The sequence below is a fragment of the Taudactylus pleione genome, unplaced genomic scaffold, assembly GCF_031769625.1.
Source record: "Taudactylus pleione unplaced genomic scaffold, aTauple2 ptg000792l, whole genome shotgun sequence".
Taxonomy (NCBI): Eukaryota; Metazoa; Chordata; class Amphibia; order Anura; family Myobatrachidae; genus Taudactylus; species Taudactylus pleione.
Window position 1 is genome coordinate 3,574,121 of NW_028285194.1, and position 21,410 is coordinate 3,595,530.

The window sequence follows — 21,410 nt, forward strand, 5'->3', positions numbered from 1 at the left end:
TTTATTATCAGTTATTTAAATAGCGCACACACATTCTGCAGCACTGTACAGAGCATATTTGGCCTTTCACATCAGTCCCTGCCCCAGTGGAGCTTACAATCTATATTCCCTACCACATGTACACACATACAAATGGGTTAATTTTTGTTGGGAGCCAATTAACCTACTAGTATATTTTTGAAGTGTGGGATGAAACCGGAATAACCGGAGGAAATTCACGCAAGCAAAGGGAGAATATACAAACTCTGCACAGTTAGGGCCGTGGTGGGCACATAAGTGATGCAAATAAGACATATTTAGTGAAAAGGTCTATGGCGGGACACTTGGTGCAGCTGAATCGCAAAGTCTGCGGTGCGCCAAATTAATCTATTTGAGAACAGGGGGATGTAGTTAATTTGCCGGAGTTTGGAATGCCGGCCATCAAAATCCCGATGCCTAAATCTACTAAAGGCCAACACCGGAATCCAAAAGTGGTATGAGATGCCGACGTCTAAATCCAGGCGCCCCGCGCATCCCAAACAATGCTACAGCGTGTAAGTATAGTTTTACACCACTTTAGGGTTAGGTTTAGGCACTACAGGGGGGGGGGGATTAGCGTTAGGCCCTGGGGGGGCTTAGGCACGACCAGGGGGGCTTGGGTTAGGCACTAAGGGGGGGAGAGTTATGTTTAGGCACTAAGGGAAGCGCTAATGGGGGGGTTAGGGTGCAGGAAGGGAGGATTAGGGGGTGAAGGGGGGTAGTGTACTTATGGAGCCTCCGTCGACATGCTGACGTTCGGGATGACGTTGTCAGTCTTTTGAACGGCAGCATCCCGACCGCCGGCATGCCGTATGACTCCCGAGAACAAGTGTATATGGACACATCTGTAATGTGCATTTTATTAAGTGATAATTTAGGTTGATAATGTTATTTAAACTGTAATTTTCAGGAAGGTACAGTATTTGTATTTTTACATTTCGGTGACAAGACAATACAAAAATCTGGTGTCTGTTTCATCAAGGTTGAAATTTGTGCTCTTACTATTTTGTCAGCAGAAATTCATTTTTCCCCTGGGACATCTAAAAAATAATATAAGGACAGTGAGGGCATTCTGCTTATCAAACTGACATGATTCAGCTCTAAAAGGCTAAATAAAAAGGAAAAACAAACTCCTTATTGATTTATGACAGTGAGAGATATCTGATAAGATGCTAGGAAAATGTTTGTGCTCTGGATTTGGAATAATAATGTTCACCAAGCTTTAGTAAAACATGTTAATTGATTCAGAGTACATTTAGGCCATATAAAATATGTTTGATATATAAAATATGTTTGATATATAAAAGCCTATGCTGAAATATAGATTTTTAATGCCTAAAGTATGTGGTGTTTACTGCATTACCCCAGTTCCCAAGGCACAAACGTGCCAAAGCCTAGATCTAGGATGCTCCTCTAGCCATATGACAACACAACAGGGGCGGATTGGGACGCCGGATCCTGCTGGACCGGTACCTTTGGTGGCCGGCAGGCCACCCAGCCTGCCCTTCACTCACTCACCTAACCCCGGACCTCCGCTCCCCCTTCTTGTTGCCGCGATCGGAGCTCAGCTCCGATCGCGCAGCTATACAGCTTAGTGAAGTAAAAAAAAATGGCTGACAGGGAAGCTGCAGCAGCTCCTCCCATAAGCCTTTGAGGAGTCCGGGGGCATCAGTCACCACTGACGGCTCCGCCTCCAGCCCTTCCGCAGCCCGCCTCCTGCACTGACAAGTCACACTGCACACAAGGAGCAGCCGGCCTCAGAGAGAAGAGCAGCTGGCCCAAAACACAGGTGGCGGTGGCAGCCTGCTCACCAGAAAGAAATATATATACTTACGACATATTTATTATATATATATATATACATATATATATATATATATATATAAAGTCAGAAATCCACTGCACTCGCCACTCCTAGATTAGGGGTGCAGACCTGCACTCGCCATTCCCAGGACTGGGGTGCAAGTGGCCTGTGACCACATTGCTTAAATAAATAAAATCAGAAAACCCAGCACTCACCATGTCTAAACACTCACAATGATGTATAAATAAATAAATAATTGGGGATTTGGTTCATAGGGATCAATGCATTTAAGCCCGCAGCCCACATCATGGGACCCCACTTTCTGCAGGTCCTACACTATCTGTCACACTGATGGAAACCTGGTAGCTGCTATCACATAGTTTTCAGTCTAAACTATGTGATAGCAGCTTGGTGCCTTCCTGGAAGTTCAATGGAACACCCTCTTACATATACGAAAAAAGAAAGCCGGCACTCACAGGTCTGGTGAAATGAAAGAATCAAACTTGACAATTGTGTCTGCCTTGTTTAACATTTCAATCGCACATGACTTTTATCAAGAACACAATAACAATGATAAATACACATACCTTTATAGTAGTATGTCCTAGGTGATTGGTGCGGTGTAATGCTCCATACTGCCGGGGGCCAGACTCTGACATCATCCTCGTGCGCCTCCCGAGCATCGGGTCCTGAGCGCGATGACGTCACCAACGTGATGACACACCACGCTGCGTCAGACGCTCAGGCACCACACAGGACGAAACTGTCTGGCGCCCCCGGTGGATAGGAGGGAAAATAACCACTGTACATCGTGGTTATATGTGAATGATAAGTGAAGCACTGACATGCAGCGCTAAACAGGAGAAAATCAACATCATACCAATAAATGCATAATGCAGGTTGTAACGGACTATACATAAGTGCCACAAAAGTATATAAGGAAAGGGATGACTGCAGTATACATCCAACTGAAAGAATGCAGCAAGAGAGTCACAAAAGAAAAATTAAAGTAATGTTAACTATGGGGAAGAATAATCCATAGTATACAAATATGACAACCGTGAGGCTATGAGATAGATACACAAGGAATCCGGGGAGACTCAGCCGAGCTGAACCCAGAAATGTGCACAGGTGGTCACAAATATGACAAGACATGGACATATGTATAAATACAAATATGACTTAGACCACCAAAAGAACATTCAGATGACTCAACGAGCAAATTGAACAGGATAGGAAAAACAAGGTAGCAGGAAAAAATTGATTAGTAAAAAAGTTATTAGTATATACAAATGTTATTTAAAGAAATTAAAAAGTTGAAAAAATGTAAAAAGTTGAATGTTCTTATGACTCCAGATGTGCAAAATGTCCAAACGAGGAAGTGGCCTCACCAGGCGACAAGCCAGAAATTAAAAGGGAACATCTGCGACATATCATATCACTCTTATATGTGCTACCAAGGTATGTTTGAGATTTCTATGTAGCACTTACAACACCGGATCTTCCCTGAAGGTCTCCCATTCAAGTACTAGTCAGGCCCAACACTGCATGGCTTCCAAGTTCAGTTGAGATTGGGCAAGACCAGTGTGGTATGGTTGTAACAAATTACAACATCTCCCCCAGGTCTACACAGAGATAGACAAGAGGATATTATGTTTTATGTCCGTCCCTGTGCGTATTCTGGAATAATCTAACTGGTAGAAAAATATGATTGCATACATATGGACACAGAATGATATAGGACCAACAGTCACATGAAGGCACAAATCCAGGAAAAAATATTGAGCTCACAAAAAACAAGAAAAAGATAGAGTCTCGTTTAGTCCAAAAGGAGTAACCGTATTCAATCTATGAATCCATTGAGTTTCTAATTGTAATAAACGCTTCTCACGGTTTCCTCCTCTCTTGTCCATAGGCACAAAGTTAATGATTTTATAAGATAAGGTCGCCAAAGAATGTCTGTTCTGCTTGAAATGACGAGCAACCGGCTGGTCCACTTCTTTTCCCGACAAGGCTTGTCGTATGGCTGTACGATGTTGAGCCATTCTTTCTTTGAATAGCCTGGTTGTTTTTCCAATGTACACCAGACTACATGGGCATTTGATCATGTATACCACGTATTTACTCGTGCAAGTCAAAATATGTCTGATGGGGAACCGTTTGCTGGAATGAGGATGTGTAATGTAGTTACCGTGATCCATATAACAGCAGGTAGTACATCCTGTACATTTATAGCAGCCTGTTTTTTTTTTAAAAAAATGGATACACCAACAGGGGTTGCAGAGTGTCAAATATTTTCTTGAAAATAACAGTGATTATACCGGTCCTCATATTCCATTTTTCTTGAATCTTTTAGAAAAAACATTGACCAGAAATTTTTCCATGTTCGACAACCAGTTTTTCCTTCAACTACGTGGATGTGCAATGGGATCACATGTGGCCCCCTCTTTTGCCAACATCTACATGTTTAATGTGGAGAAGCATCTATTTTTTGACAACAAGTCTTTTTTTCAACATGTCAAATTTTTCATTAGGTATATAGACGACATACTTATCTTATGGTCAGGATCACAGGAGGAATTCGTGTAAGGCATGACACAGATCAATTCAATGCATGACTTTATCAAATTTACTTTTGAATGTAGTTCTATCTCTGTACACTTTCTGGATGTATTAATTGAGTGGAAAGGAGACAGATTTGAAACTAGAGTCTACCATAAACCTACTGATTGCAACACTCTGTTACATGCACAGAACCACCATCTGGTCTCCCTGAAGAAGGGATTACCATATTCGCAGTTTCTACGTATCAGAAGAATCACCACAGATAAGGGTGCAGCTGAATTTGAAATTGATCAGCTGATACAAAAATTTATCAAGAGGGGATACATTGCAAAAGAATTAGAAGGTTCTAAAACCAAAGTGATGAAAATGACTCATGAACAGATCTGCACTCAGAAAAATAAAATAAAGGATAATAAAAAGATTATGTTTTTCTCCAACACTCATAACACTATGAGTCGCCACATCAACACCACCACTAAAGAGCTATGGCCGATTATTAACACGGATACTAACATCAAATCTTTGTACGATTCATCTGTTATGATGTGCAATAGGAGGGCTAAGAATCTTAAGGACTGGTTAGTGCACAATGATGTTTCTCAATCACTTCCTTCCCAGGGTATCCATTTTTTTACCAAAAAACCAGGCTGCTATAAATGTACAGGATGTACTACCTGCTGTTATATGGATCACGGTAACTACATTACACATCCTCATTCCAGCAAACGCTTCCCCATCAGACATATTTTGACTTGCACGAGTAAATATGTGGTATACATGATCAAATGCCCATGTAGTCTGGTGAACATTGGAAAAACAACCAGGCTATTTAAAGAAAGAATGGCTCAACATCGTACAGCCATACGACAAGTCTTGTCGGGAAAAGAAGTGGACCAGCCGGTTGTTTGTCATTTCAAGCAGAACAGACATTCTTTGGCGACCTTATCTTATAAAATCATTAACTTTGTGACTATGGACAAGAGAGGAGGAGACCGTGAGAAGCGTTTATTACAATTAGAAACTCAATGGATTCATAGATTGAATACGGTTACTCCTTTTGGACTAAATGAGACTCTATCTTTTTCTTGTTTTTTGTGAGCTCAATATTTTTTCCTGGATTTGTGCCTTCATGTGACTGTTGGTCCTATATCATTCTGTGTCCATATGTATGCAATTGTATTTTTCTACCAGTTAGATTATTCCAGGATATGCACAGGGACGGACATAAAACATAAGATCCTCTTGTCTATCTCTGTGTAGACCTGGGAGAGATGTTGTAATTTGTTACAACCATACCACACTGGTCTTGCCCAATCTCAGCTGAACTTGGAAGCCAAGCAGTGTTGGGCCTGACTAGTACTTGAATGGGAGACCTTCAGAGAAGATCCGGTGTTGTAAGTACTACATAGAAATCTCCAACATACCTTGGTAGCACATATAAGAGTGATATGATACGTCGCAGATGTTCCCTTTTAATTTCTGGCTTGTCTCCTGGTGAGGCCACTTCCTCGTTTGGACATTTTGCACATCTGGAGTCATAAGAACATTCAGCTTTTACAATTTTTTCAACTTTTTAGTTTCTTTAAATAACATTTGTTTATACTAATAACTTTTTTACTAATCAATTTTTTCCTATCCTGTTCAATTTGCTCGTTGAGTCATCTGAATGTTCTCTTGGTGGTCTAAGTCATTTTTGTATTTATACATATGTCCGTGTCTTGTCATATTTGTGACCACCTGTGCACATTTCTGGGTTCAGCTCAGCTGAGTCTCCCCAGGTTCTTTGTGTATCTATTTCATAGCCTCACGGTAGTCATATTTGTATACTATGGATTATTCTTCCCCATAGTTAACATTACTTTAATTTTTCTTTTGTGACTCTCTTGCTACATTCTTTCAGTTGGATGTATACTACAGTCATCCTTTTCCTTATATACTTTTGAGGCACTTATGTATAGTCTCTTGTTTTATTCTCTATACCCTGTCTGAAGCACACAGTTTTGTAGATGTATTCACCAATATATTCTTTGTAGGATCCTTTTGATGGTATACATGCCGCTTATACATAACGGTATGGTTATATACTCCATTTTTACCTATATCCTGTCTTATTGCGTTATTATCTTTTGTATATGTATCATTATCTTTATTTAGTTTGACTTGGAACTTTCGTTTTACACTGTCACTTTTTTCACATTCACCAATGAGGAATACTGGGGTGTGGAGTTTACATGTTCTTTTGCTACTTTGTTTCTTCAATTGTTTACACGTGTGGGTTTTTGCCCGCACCTTACAACCTGCATTATGCATTTATTGGTATGATGTTGATTTTCTCCTGTTTAGCGCTGCATGTCAGTGCTTCACTGTTCATTCACATATAACCACGATGTACAGTGGTTATTTTCCCTCCTATCCACCGGGGGCGAAAGACTGTTTATTCCTGTGTGGTGCCTGAGCGTCTGACGCAGCGTGGTGTGTCATCACGTTGGTGATGTCATCGCGCTCAGGTCGCGATGCTCAGGAGGCGCATGAGGATGATGTCAGACTCTGGCCCCCGGCAGTATGGAGCATTACACCGCACCAATCACCTTGGACATACTACTATAAAGGTATGTGTATTTGTCATTGTTATTGTGTTCTTGATAAAAGTCATGTGCAACTGAAACGTTAAACAAGGCAGACACAGTTGTCAAGTTTGATTCTTTCATTTCACCAGACCTGTGAGTGCCGGCTTTCTTTTTTCGTATATATATATATATATATATTATATTCGTTATATAATGAATAATATATATATATATATATATATGTAGAGATAAGTGAATACTAGCGCACAAATTTCAAATTCTTTGTGTAGAGTAAAATCAAATATTAATGATTGCTGATACGTCGTGTAGAACACTCCTGGAAGTAACAGGTGGCTGCAGTTTTTCATAATAATCCGTGTGGCTGTCGGAGAACAAAGTGCTGAAAAATAATAATGAAACGTGCGCCTAATAGTGTAGTATTTAGAATCAAACGAACCAGTGCTCAAATGGATAAGTAATGTGCGTACCAAAAAATAAACAATCAAAAGCTTATCTGATATCTAGGCAGTACTTCAATGGTCAGGTAACTTGAACCGATAGCACTTTCAGAGTTTCCAAGAGATACACTTTTGTGATAACCTTAAATTTGGGTTTACAATTTTTTTGCCCATATACAGTACATATATTGTGTAGTAATTTATGCAAAAAATAGAAACACCACTGGACGTAAATATATCTGCGTACCAAATTATGCGTAAGTCAGTGCATATACGGTGTCACTCTTCTGTGCTCCAGGTCATAATCAATACCAGTCTGGCTTCATATATCAACAAGTGAAAGACCTCAGACCGGAAATGGAGAGAATCTCCGTAAATATTATTTAATTCAGACCATACATAAAGCACAATTACAGAGTAAAACCAACAAACTTAAAAACAGGAAATAAATAATAAATGCTTATCTTTTAGTATTGTAGCAGATAACAGTCCACTTATGGTGGTTTAAGGAGAATCAGCCCCAACGCGTTTCATTTATTTTTTGGTATGCACATTACTTATCCATATGTGCACTGGTTCATTTGATTGTAAATACTACATTATTAGGCGCACTTTTCATAATTATTTTTCAGTATATATATATATATATATACATACATACATATATACACACACACACACATTTAAATATATTATGCAATGGTAGTTTCAATTTTGACAAAGCTTTTCTGAGAAGAGAGCATCCTGCCCCATCACCAGACCCCGACCCCATTAGGACTGTATCCAAAAATTTCCCGGGCTGGTTTTCAGACCCAATCCGCCGCTGCAACACAATATCAAATTCAGTGTCCCACTTCAGACCTCCAAAGAGCAAATTGGAAAATCCAGTAGGGCTAGAGTTTCCACTCATAACACCTCAACGGAAAGGCACACATCTGGAGGAAATAATTCTAGCAATCAAAATATTTCCAGCAATCAAAATCAGCTTTGTATGCTTTCTCATCCATGAGTGGATTTTTCTGTGTCCCAATGTGAAAATCAGTGTATTAAATAGCAAACATAGGCCCTCATTCAGAGCCACTCGCAAACAGCAGTACGCTCGTTGCGTTCCGATGTTGACTAACCACGCATGCGTCGGTGTTACACTGCGCATGTGCGTACGGCAGATTGCAAGCTTTTTTTCTGTCGTTCCTAAAATAGCGTACAGGAAGTGACATGTCAAATGTGATTGACAGAACAGGGCGTTTTTGGGTGTTGACGGGGGTGGAGATGGAAAAACGCAGGCGTGGCGAGGCGTTTTTGGGGCGTACATACATTAGCAGATGCGAACGTCAAATGTGTTCGGACCGTCACATACGTCACTGGAACATCCTCTTTCCCTTCAAAATGCTCGCACAGTTTAGGGTCTGGATTACTCGACCACATTGGCGATGGCCTTCTCCTCCGTCCCGGGACTCCACGATGTTGCAGCGATTAATCGCGGGTGGTCACAAAAGCAATTAGTGTTGTATTGAAAACCGGCTTGGTATGTGTTTGGAAAGCAGTTTATTGGGATAGCACAAAACCGTACGCAGGTGGAAATCATACCTGCTAATGTCAGGATTACACAATCAATTGGCGTACATTTTTTGGGGTTTTTTTTGGCCTCAATTTGTTGTTTATGGCCTATTGTGACAATAATGTCATCATGTTTTAATTAGCTCCCCTTTTTTTTTTTAATGTGCAATTTGCATCGTTATGTGATTTTTTAAACGTTCCTTCAAGAGGCCTTTTTTTTATACAAATGAAATGGTTTTTGGTGTCCTTTTTTGCCTTTAGGGCCAGGATTAAATGTAACCCATTTGTACAATAATGTCACAATACAATGTCAGATTTTTTTCATAAATTTATTGTTTAAACACAAACCAATTGGCATAATATATTTTTTTTTTTTTTCTGCCAAAGATACTTTTTATCAAAAATAAATAATCAATAACTGATAACATAAACGTACAAAAATAACTTAAAAACATTTCACAAGAAAGGAGAGGGAAGTTTTGACCAGAAAGGAATATGATCCAAGCACAGAAGGAGTGTGGGAAAAGTCGCCATTGCTGTCACCGTTTTTTCGCCCGTTTGGATGGGGGAGGGTGGGCGCCAGACAGGGTCCGGGATGCCATCGGGCTGGCCTGTCCAGAGGCAGATGTTGTGGCCTCTGGACTAGGCACAGGGCTAGGCACATTTGGAGGATTGGCTGCTGTTGTGCCAGAGGTGGAGGATCCTGATGTTCCGGCAGGAAGGGAGGTCGGCTCCACCATGTGCTGGCGAACGAGCTGCTCCAGGGCATCGGCGATGCGGATGTTGGCCCTGGTATTTTCCGCCAGGGCCTGACCAATGGTCACGTTGGCCGCAGCATTTTGCTCCAGGGCCTCAGCCACCCGTATCAGACTGGCGTCCATCCTCTGCAGAATCTCCGTATGGAAATCCGATTTGAAATTGAGTTCTGTGAGGAGGCCCACTGCCTGCGAGGGGGCACGCCCTGGACTGGCTTCTGCAGGGTCCTCAGCCGGATGTACTGGTTCCTCCCCTGCAGAGCCAGCAGAAATTCTGCGGCCAAGGCTTCCCTCTGGAGCAGACTCATCCGCCTGTGTCTCTGTTGGAAAAATGAGAAAAGACTCACATTAGAATCTACATATTGGCACAATAGCATTTCAGAGTTGGTGACATCACAATACTTACCTGGGCCAACATGAGGAGCCGCAAAGTCTGGCATGTCCGTATCCATGATGGACACGCCAAACACCTCCACAGGCTGCACACACCCCTGTGCCAGCTCTTCTAAATCCGTCAACTCCAATGACACAGGGGTGGGACCCCCACCTGTCCCCCTTGCATGCCTAGCCCTGTCCGCGAGTTTTTGCTTTAGGCGATATTTGAAGTCGCCCCATCTGTGGGGAAAAAAGGAAGCCATTATCCTTTGGTTTAAAATGGGGTTTGTTTTTAGGGGGGGCAAGGGTTTACTTACCGCCGTTTGACATCCCGGGCTAGACGGACATAATCACCCACTCTATTGACAGCAACGGCTACCTCTTCCCACATTCTCCACTTCTGGCTTAGACTCATATTCCTGTCTGCCTGTGGCAGGATGTCCACACACTTCTGGATCAAAACCTCCATCTCCTTTCTTGTGAAATGTGGCTGCCTTTTTTTTTTGCCCGCTTTGGCCGGAATACTGGGCCCAGCAGCCTCTTCCATATCATCCTCCTCACCTATTTGTGTAAATTTACAGAATTCACAAAATCACAACTTGCCTAATCTTATGTTTCAAATTAATCGTTGATAGAAAATGCATGAAAGACTTACCGCCTGACTCTTGTGCATTTTTTCCCTGGTCTGTCGCCATGTCTGAGGTCCAAACAAGAAATACACCAGAATTTGAATGTGTTTTCGTGACGTATTTATACATGCGTCCTTATTTTGCGGCCGCATCATTGATTGTGCGGCCCTATGATCCCTCCTTAATTTGTGCGGGAAACGAAACACTATTTATGGCTTGGTGTGTCTCAAGTCGAGGTGGCGTTTTTGGATTGTTGGAGGTTATCTTGGCTGGAGTTTATTGATTGCGTAGAAAGGAGTTGGAGGTTGGAGATTCGTTTGTTGGTTAGATTTGCGTTTTTTTTTCCGTTATCTTTGTTGGTTTATATTTTTGGGACCTCGTTTGTTGATTTGGTAAGTTTTGTGAAGTCTAACTTTTGTTCAATTGTTGTTTCATTGTGTTTCGTATATTTTGTAATTTTTGGATACCTAATTTATTCTATTTTAGATTTTGTTTATTTTCGACCCCAAAGACCTTTTGATTTTGCATCTTAGATATTTGCTCTTGGTAAGTCCATTTTTTATCTTGTATTAGCGAACTAATTAGCGCATTTTTAGTAGTTACTCTTGTGACTTGTATTAGCGAACTAATTAGCGCATTTTTAGTAGTTACTCTTGTGACTTGTATTAGCGAACTAATTAGCGCATTTTTAGTAGTTACTCTTGTGACTTGTATTAGCGAACTAATTAGCGCATTTTTAGTAGTTACTCTTGTGACTTGTATTAGCGAACTAATTAGCACATTTTTAGTAGTTACTCTTGTGACTTGTATTAGCGAACTAATTAGCACATTTTTAGTAGTTACTCTTGTGACTTGTATTAGCGAACTAATTAGCGCATTTTTAGTAGTTACTCTTGTGACTTGTATTAGCGAACTAATTAGCACATTTTTAGTAGTTACTCTTGTGACTTGTATTAGCGAACTAATTAGCGCATTTTTAGTAGTTACTCTTGTGACTTGTATTAGCGAACTAATTAGCACATTTTTAGTAGTTACTCTTGTGACTTGTATTAGCGAACTAATTAGCACATTTTTAGTAGTTACTCTTGTGACTTGTATTAGCGAACTAATTAGCGCATTTTTAGTAGTTACTCTTGTGACTTGTATTAGCGAACTAATTAGCACATTTTTAGTAGTTACTCTTGTGACTTGTATTAGCGAACTAATTAGCGCATTTTTAGTAGTTACTCTTGTGACTTGTATTAGCGAACTAATTAGCACATTTTTAGTAGTTACTCTTGTGACTTGTATTAGCGAACTAATTAGCGCATTTTTAGTAGTTACTCTTGTGACTTGTATTAGCGAACTAATTAGCGCATTTTTAGTAGTTACTCTTGTGACTTGTATTAGCGAACTAATTAGCGCATTTTTAGTAGTTACTCTTGTGACTTGTATTAGCGAACTAATTAGCGCATTTTAAACAGCTTAATAATCATTCTAACTTTTTGATGGTTTAGCTTTCGCTTTTTGAGCCAACATTTCGACCCGTTTTGATGTACTGTGTTAAATGTCGCTTTGCGGTTTTGCTAAATGGGTGTTTGGCATATTTGAACTTTGGTCTAGCACAAAATGTATCCACAAAAATGCACAGAGTGAAATGTGTCAAGTAATTTTGTTGTTTATTTTCAGTTTGGACATATCATGACAATACCCCGGCATGTAAGCAGCAATGGATGGTATCATCAAGCTAAGTTGTTTTAATATAGTTTTGGGGTGGGTCAAAAGCCTTACTTTGAAATTTTTGAATTTCAGGTTGATCTGGGGAGGATTGTTCTGGCCATGCTCCTGGAAGCCGACCAACCTCAATCTCATCCCAGGCGTAGGCATCGTAGGCATGCAAGGCCCCAGATATTTCGAACACGTGTCACCCTTTTTGGAATGCCCGATGATGAGGTTTTAAGACGCTACCGTCTACCTCCCAAAATCATCATAGACACTCTCTCATTAATAGAAAGTGATCTTGAGCTGCAAATTGACAGTCCAACAGCAATACCACCACTGACGCAATTTATGGCGGTGTTACATTTCTGTGCCTCAGGATCGTTTCAAACAACGGTGGGAATAGTGGCGGGCATCTCCCAATCCTCCTTTTCCCGGATCCTGAGGGCAGTGATGGAGGCACTTTTCAAGCACATCCATCATTTTATTCAAATGCCTTTGGATATGGGTGCCCTTAGTGTGGCCAAGGCCAATTTTTACCAAATAGCTGGCTTCCCACACATCATAGGGGTTGTGGATGGTACTCACATACCACTTCAGCCTCCAGCACGGCTGGAGGCAATATTTAGAAACAGGAAACACTATCACTCCCTGAATGTAATGGTGGTATGTGATGCCTCCCTCCAGATCCTGTCCCTGAATGCTAAGTTACCAGGAAGTGCACATGACTCCTTCGTCATCCGGCAATCAGGGATATGGCAGAAATTAACCAACCTACAAGCTGGTGATGCGTGGCTTCTGGGTAAGTGGAGACCTTTAGTACATAACAATGTTAAGCTTGATACACAGTGTTCCTGATGTTGTCTCTTATTTTTCACAGGAGACAGTGGATACCCTTGCATGTCCTGGCTGCTCACTCCTTATTTGGCTCCCACACCAGGCCCACAAAGTGAGTATAATTCCGCACTTACAGCCACCAGGCAAGTGGTGGAGCGCTGTATCGGCCTTTTAAAAGGCCGATTCAGATGCCTCCACCGCTCTGGTGGCGAGCTCATGTATTTGCCGGATATGGTGTCGAAAATTGTGGTCCTGTGTGGGATATTTCACAACATCGCCATAAGGAGTGGTGTCCCAATGCAGCCAGAGGATGCCTTACCTGAGGATGGCCCCCCCGAGGTTGGTCGGAGGTCAGTATGTGGGGGGGCCATACGCGATGATGTGGTGGCCAGATTTTTTAGGTAAGTTTGACCCAAACTACAGTGTTTATACCTAATGTGTTTGTGTTTGTTTGCGAACATCTAATTTATTTATTTTTTTTCACCATCTTCTGTTTGTTCACATAATCTTTGCCACTCCAACGCTCACTACTTCCTGCTACCCTTACCAAACCTGGATCTGGTGATTTTGTCCATATATTCTGGAACCCATATCGCAACGCCATGTTTGTGGAATCATGTTGGCATGGTCCTTCGTCAACCAGTTCTTGATTGTTTTTTTTAATTAAATATTTTATTTGTATGTGTTGTATTTGAGATTATCACTGTTTTTTTTTTTTGGGACTGACCACTTTGATTTCTCATTTATGTTGTGAATAAATGTTTGGAGAGTGAAATGGTCTTCCTTTTTTTGGACGTTAACAGCAAGTGTAACCAGGTTAATACACCTTACAATTGACTAAGGGGTAATCCAGTACTGACACCAGTTGATGTAAACTGAAATATGTTTGCAGGTTCCCAACCCACACCAAAAGGAAGCCTGTCCAAACCTTTGGATTTTGAAGATTGGCCTAAGCAGCTTGCACACCAACTAGGAACCTGTAAAATGGCGAAATATCTAATTGACACTACACCCAAAAAGGGAAATGACATTGTTACTGTTATGTGTTTCTTGTGGCTGTTTAACATACAAATACAAAATACAATCTAACTTTTAAAAAAGGGAAATCCTTGCAGGAACAGTCTACTTATGTCAGGGAAAACTATTTGTGTTTTTGAAAAAAAGAATGAGCCAGAACGTATATTAGAACTACAAAATTTATTTACAAAACGAAAATAAACAAAAAAAACTACTGGCGAAGGATGCCAGACAGCCGGTCAAGGGCCACAAGAATGCCAATGACATGTTGGCGCATCTGGCCAACACAATCGTCCACCTCTTGTCGACGCCTCTGTTCCTCTGTGGGTGAGAAAAGTGTGTGGATTAATAAAACAATAGGGAATCCACATTAAAAAAACAAAAACACAACGAAATCACTCCTAAACCGAAAAAAGAAAAACCAAAACAAAAAGGGGGTGCTGGCAAAAATACAAGGCCTATGTACAAATTCACACAGGTGTGATATGTGTATGTTGAAATCAGCAGGAAGAGGTAAAGGCAAACTGCTAAATCACCAAAAGTAAACCAAACAAGCACGAATAAAGGCACGACACATGATTACATACAAACAGTTTGTGGTTAAAAAAAATGAGAAAGAAAAACATACCGGGAGCCAAAACGGGAGCTCCGGAAGTCCCTCCATGTTCCTCCTCGGAGGAGCCTTCATTCCCCAAAGAACGGGGAGGGGTAATGATGGACTCCGGGGAGGGGGTAATTGGAAGAGGGGTGGGTGGAGGAGAGGGGGAAGTGGGACGGAGGGGAAGGAGGCCCGACAGTTCCGGGAGAGGGTCTGGGAAGGCTGGGGAGGAGTGGGGTATAGGGGAAATATTTGGGGTGGAGTGTTGGCTGGGGGTTGGGGATAGTGGCCGGGAACGCCGTCTGGCCGGACGGTGACGGCGTAGTCTTGGCTGTCCTCCTAAAATATGTCAAACAAATTGAGGTTAGTTTCTGGGCAAATCCGGGGCCCAAATAAAAAAAAAAAAACCAGCAACAAAAAACATGCAAAAAGGAGTAGAATGAAAAAAACAGAAATAGAGGGAAAACAAGCACACGCAGATATGAGGACAAATAATTAATAGGACAGACAGGAAAACATGCACACGCAGATATGAGGACAAATAATTAATAGGACAGACAGGAAAACATGCACACGCAGATATGAGGACAAATAATTAATAGGACAGACAGGAAAACATGCACACGCAGTTTGCCCCACAAACACAAACATGAAAACCACAATACATAACACTTACTTTCAAGGATCTGCATGCGAAAGCATGCCAGCAAGCGGGGCGTTCGCCGTTGCAGGTCTGACCACCTGCGCTCAAGCTGCCCGATGGTGCGGCGTGAACCCAACGACCGCAGGCGGGACCGTGCCTCCGCATACGCGGAGCGCTTCTGCCGGTTGGTGATGGGTGGAGGCTGGCTGGTGATCCGCCTATCCATCACCTCCGTAAGCACCAGCAGCTCGCGCCTGGTGAATGCGGAGGCTCTCATGATGGCAATGGAGTTTTTCATACAAAACATTTTTGATAAAGTGTGGCAAAAATTTCTGATTGGCTAATGTATTTTGGAAATTAACAGGAGCAATTTTATTGGTTAGTGTATGAGTCATGTGTTCAACAGGGCCAGAAATCTCTGGAGAGTTAGGATAGGCTTGATGCAGTGACATGCGTTTGCAAATTTAAATAAAGAAATGAACCCCGGAAAATATGCGGGGATCCACAGCAATAGAACAATTGTTTAATTGTGGTTCACATGTTTTTTGAACAATAAAAGCGAATGTTCCATCCGTACGTATTCTGCGGGTAAACACAAACACGGACAAGAGTAAAGTTTCTTGCATTGTGTTGAAAAAAAAACAACAATTAAGCTAATTGATACATTGATTGGCATGATACGATTGAGGGAGGTAGGCAGAATAAAGGAGCAGGTAATCGACATCTGACAAGGCCACTTCCGGTTTCACTTGTGCGTGCGTTCCCTTCAAGCCATTTCGGGGATGTACGCTCGCTATTTCGCACGCTCGTTAGTTAGAGGAGGGGTCGCCTGAGTTTAGGGAGGAATTTTAGATGCGAACGAAAATACGAGCGAGCCATTGAATTTAAATAATTTTGTACGTACGCCTAACGTACGTGCGCCCGCTTGCGAGTGGGTCTGAATGAGGGCCATAGCTGCAAAACAAAGGAACTAAAGATCTTCCACTGCTACCATGGCCAAAAGGCACAATCCTTGTATTGTATATACCACAAGCAATAAACTGAAAAAGACAAAGACAATTGAATGCTTTAATTGCCTTACAAGTTATTATACTTTATATCCGATATATAAACACATTTAAATGTTAGACAAAAAACACACCCTTGTGTTGTTTAATATAAAGACTAGACTATGTTGTTTTTTTGTTTTATGTTACATGCAATGATCTGAAGATTACATGTCATCTAAAGGAGCACCTGAGCAGAAAAAAACACATAAATGAGCATTAAGGTCAAAGTTTAAAAAAAAAATGAAAACAAAACTTTAAATCTCTGTATTCTCCCTAAATTGTGTAAATGAACTATCAAAAGAAAAAGATTCAGGAGCTAATCTCAATAAATAATCCCACATTTATATTTATTTGCTACCTCCTTTAAGGGGCCTGGGTACATCTCAATGTATATATTTTACAGTTGATGTACAAGCCTGCCTTCAACAGCTGCACCAGCTCCAACAGTGTCTTTCTGGCGGTCATGTGACTGTGACTTCCTGGTCAGACCTCTGTCGACATTCTGGTGTTGACATTATGAATTTTAACATCGTCATTGACAACCTTTTGACTACATCCCGTACTTGGCTTACTGACACTTCCATGGGTTACATTTTACTGGCCTATCACACTAGGAAAGTGCAGGGGGGGCCACACCCTGCATACCAGTTGCAGCAAAGACTATGGGCCCTATTTACTAAAATACACATTTAAAATGCGGTTGTAGTTTGATATTTCCGACTACATTTGTATTGCGAATTTAGGAAATATGAAAGGAATTTATCAAAAAACCCTTGCAGGGACAGAGCTTGCGATAAAGCTCTGTCCCTGCAAATCCTGTCCGCACACTTCTCCCTGTATTTTTTGGAAAATGATACAGGGAGAATGTGTCTGTGCATGCGCTGCCGCTGGCTAACGCAACACCTCCGTCACAGCCCAACACACAACCCCTCCTGCTTATCTTACACTTACCTCCAGTGTTTGGTGCTCCGTTGAAGTCTTCTGGGTTTCGGTCAGCAGGTCTCCCAGCTCCAGCAGTGTGACCCCGGTCAGCTTTTCTATGCAGCAGCTGACCAGGCTCACAGTGCAGCATCCGGGAGACTAGCTGTCTGGAGACCCAGAGGACATCACTGGAGCACTGATCACCAGTCCCTGGATGCAGGTAGGTGTTTTTTTTAACTATTTTTTTTGCAGTGATCAGCTTGTGGTCTATTAAGACCCAGAAACAGACAAATCTCAGGTGCACAACTCCAAATTACTGAATTTGGAGTTGTGCACCTGAGATTTGTCTGTTTCTGTGCCTGCAATTAGTCTCATCAGGTAGCACCTCCCATTATATATATATTCAGGTGTGCAGTCCAGGAACCTTTCCTATATACTACATTTAATGTGCTGTATTGCACATCTGAGGGAAAGGAAACGCCCTCAGTCTGGATTAGCACCTCTTTCTTATTGGTTTAAAGCAAGGAGTCTGGTAATGTATATGCATACTGGTATTAGGCACAATTCTAGGTACAGTAAGTCCTACAAGTTATATACTGTAGTGCAACTTTGGTTCATTTTTGGGGCGTGGGTCCCCCTGGATTGCTTTGGTTGACCTGTTTCAGGGCACCACATTATAACAATTTTTCTTTTATAACACATTTTAACCCTTCACTGTTTGTTTATTATACATGTACCTCACCTTTTTATTTTCATTCTTTATATGCAGCTGTGGCTGCTCTTAACAATCTCTTTTACACTGCACTTTTCTTACTATAATGGTGCCCTGGCTGGGCTAGTTTGGGGGTGTACTGCGCTCTGGATTTGAACCCTAGTATGTTAGGGACCTACCCTAAAGAGGTTACCTGGATATGGTGGGTAGGCCCATAACCTTGGCCATGATTATGCTAAAAACCTCTATTGATTGCAACATTTTATTGCATTTATATATTATTAATAATTTGGAGTTGTGCACCTGAGATTTGTCTGTTTCTCTGCCTGCAATTAGTCTCATCAGGTAGCACCTCCCTTTATATATATTCAGGGTGTGCAGTCCATGAATCTTTCCTATATATGGTCTATTAAGACCACAAGCTGATCACAGGGGGCCGGCTCCCAGCTGTGCCTGTTAGAGCAGAACAGGAGTCGGGGTAAGGGAAAACGCCATCTCCAGGTGGCATTATTATCGCAGGGCTTCCCCCGTTTTTTTTTGCACATTTTATTTTTTAGTAAATCTGGGCAGATCACATTTCCCATTACAATTATGGGAAATGCAATCTGTTTACTAAAAATATGTGATAATTAGAGTTTGGAGTAGAATTTTATGAATTCTACTCCAATTGCCCTTTTACATTTATGTGATACTAAATTAATTTGAAAAGGGTGTGAAAACACTCTTTTTCACTTTATTTTAGTAAAATTACTGTTAATAAATAGAGCCCTTATGCCTCTATGTAGGAGCCCCTGATGAATAAAATCTCTGCATCAGCCCCTTAATCTGTTACAATCCACTTATTTTTTAGATGAGTGCTATGCTCTGTAGTGCATCTGTCTTCAGAAAGAAATGGAAAAGGCACAGGCTCTAGTTTTACACAGCTTTTTGAATTATGAATCTGCAATGAATTTATGCTTTAGAACAGCCAAGAGTTAAACAGAAGTTGACATTGATTTGCCAGGAGAGTGACAAAGCTGCCAAGATCTATTTAATGTAGAAGTTTGTGGAAATGTTTGCAAATTGTACAATATGCTAAAAGGTCATTTAAATGTGTACAGTGAACTTGTTATGAATAATTTAGCAAATGCATTGTCTGCCCAAGCTATGTAGGTTAAGAAAAAGTTTATTGAAAGTTCCATAGCATAAATATTATATGAGTTCGGGTAATACATGGTTAGTGACAATTAGGAACTAAATTATAAATCTGAGTTTCTGGGGGAAAAAATACCATGAGGGTACCATATACTGCAAAATGCTTACAAGTTAAATTTTTCTTCTAAGCAAACATCATATTCATAATTATGAAAGTAACAATCCAGCTGTGTCCCTAAAGAGCCTGTGTGTGTGTTTTTAATTAAACTCATCCAAATCAAATTGTGTGCAACATTCTATCAGGTATGCCACAGCATTAGTATCTAAGTATGCAGTTAGTTACAATTACATATACTGGAAGTCATTAGGTTTAAGTGATAATTAAAATGATGCAGAAGAATATAGAACAATTACATTGTTAAGACATTAACAAGGAGATTTCCCATTACTTAGTGACAAGCCAAGCAGCTGCAGATGCCTTCATCAGCTCTTTTTCTGCTTCCACCACCTTTTGTACTGCTGCTCTCTTCTGTGCCTTAACCCTTTATAAAACACAAGTAAAATATGTATAAACTCCTATTAATAATACCAGCAAAACAGGGATTTTTTCGGAAGAGCATGGAAACAGTGAGTTGTGATGTCATCACTTCACTGTTCACTAGAGAAGTATATTATAAGCAATAATGCACATCATTAGAATAGAGTTGAGTGGGTTCGGATTAGTCCAGATTTTCCCGCCAAATTCAGATAAAATCCGAACTTGATGGGAAAATCCGAACTAATCTGAACCCGCTCATCTCTACATTAGAAGCAGAGCTGTAACTTGGCATAGGCGAGCGGTGCCACTGCCCAGAGCACCGGACCTTGGAGGTGGCATTGTTGCTATCCCGTGGCACCTGTATCTGGCATAGCACCCTGCAGCCTAGAAAGCCACCGCCTGGAAAGTCCTTAGGATGCTCCAGTTACTTAGCTTCCCCCTAGTCCTGGCAGAATGCATCCTAATGATGCTCCGAGAGCTCAACTGCTCCCTTTTTGCGATATCATGACATCACATGCTCAGGGGGCAGAGCCAGCACAGGGCGCCATATTGATGAACTGCAGCCTGATAAGAAGTCACCATTGAGATATATATACAGTCAGGTCCATAAATATTGGGACATTGACAGAATTTTCAGATTTTGTCCCCTCTTCACCACCACAATGGCTTTGAAATGAAACAAACAAGATGTGCTTTAACTGCAGACTTTCAAATTTAATTTGAGGGTAATTACATCCAAATCAGGTGAACGGTGTAGGAATTACAACGGTTTCTATATGTGCCTCCCACTTTTTAAGGGGCCAAAAGTAATGGGACAAACTAAACAATCCTAAATCTAACTTTCACTTTTTAATACTTTGTTGCAAATCCTTTGCAGGCAATTACAACCTGAAGTCTGGAATGCATAGACATCACCAGACGCTGGGTTTCATCCCTGGTGATGCTCTGCCAGGCCTCTACTGCAAATGTCTTCAGTTCCTGCTTGTTCTTGGGGCATTTTCCCTTCAGTTTTGTCTTCATCAAGTGAAATGCATGCTCAATCAGATTCAGGTCAGGGGATTGACTTGGCCATTGCATAACATTCCACTTTTTAGCCTTAAAAAACTCTTTGGTTGCTTTTGCAGTATGCTTCGGGTCATTGTCCATCTGCACTGTGAAGCGCCGTCCAATGAGTTCTGAAGCATTTGACTGAATATGAGCATATAATATTGCCCGAAACATTTCAGAATTCATTCTGCTGCTTTTGTCAGCAGTCACATCATCAATAAATACAAGGGAACCAGTTCCATTGGCAGCCATACATGCCCATGCCACAACACTACCACCACCATGCTTCACTGATGAGGTGGTATGTTTTGGATCATGAGCAGTTCCTTTCCTTCTCTTCTCTTCCCATCACTCTGGTACAAGTTGATCTTTGTCTCACCTGTCCATAGGATGTTGTTCCAGAACTGTAATGGCTTTTTAGATGTTGTTTGGCAAACTCTAATCTGGTCTTCCTGTTTTTGTGGCTCACCAATGGTTTGCATCTTGTG

General features: G+C 41.2%; 2 pseudogenes; one reads left to right on the plus strand and one right to left on the minus strand.

The window, feature by feature from the left end:
- Positions 1–3,306: 3,306 nt before the first annotated feature.
- Positions 3,307–3,425, minus strand: LOC148474954 (5S ribosomal RNA; annotated as a pseudogene).
- A 2,244-nt stretch (positions 3,426–5,669) lies between these two features.
- On the plus strand, positions 5,670–5,788 carry LOC148474955 (5S ribosomal RNA; annotated as a pseudogene).
- The last annotated feature ends 15,622 nt before the right edge of the window (positions 5,789–21,410 follow it).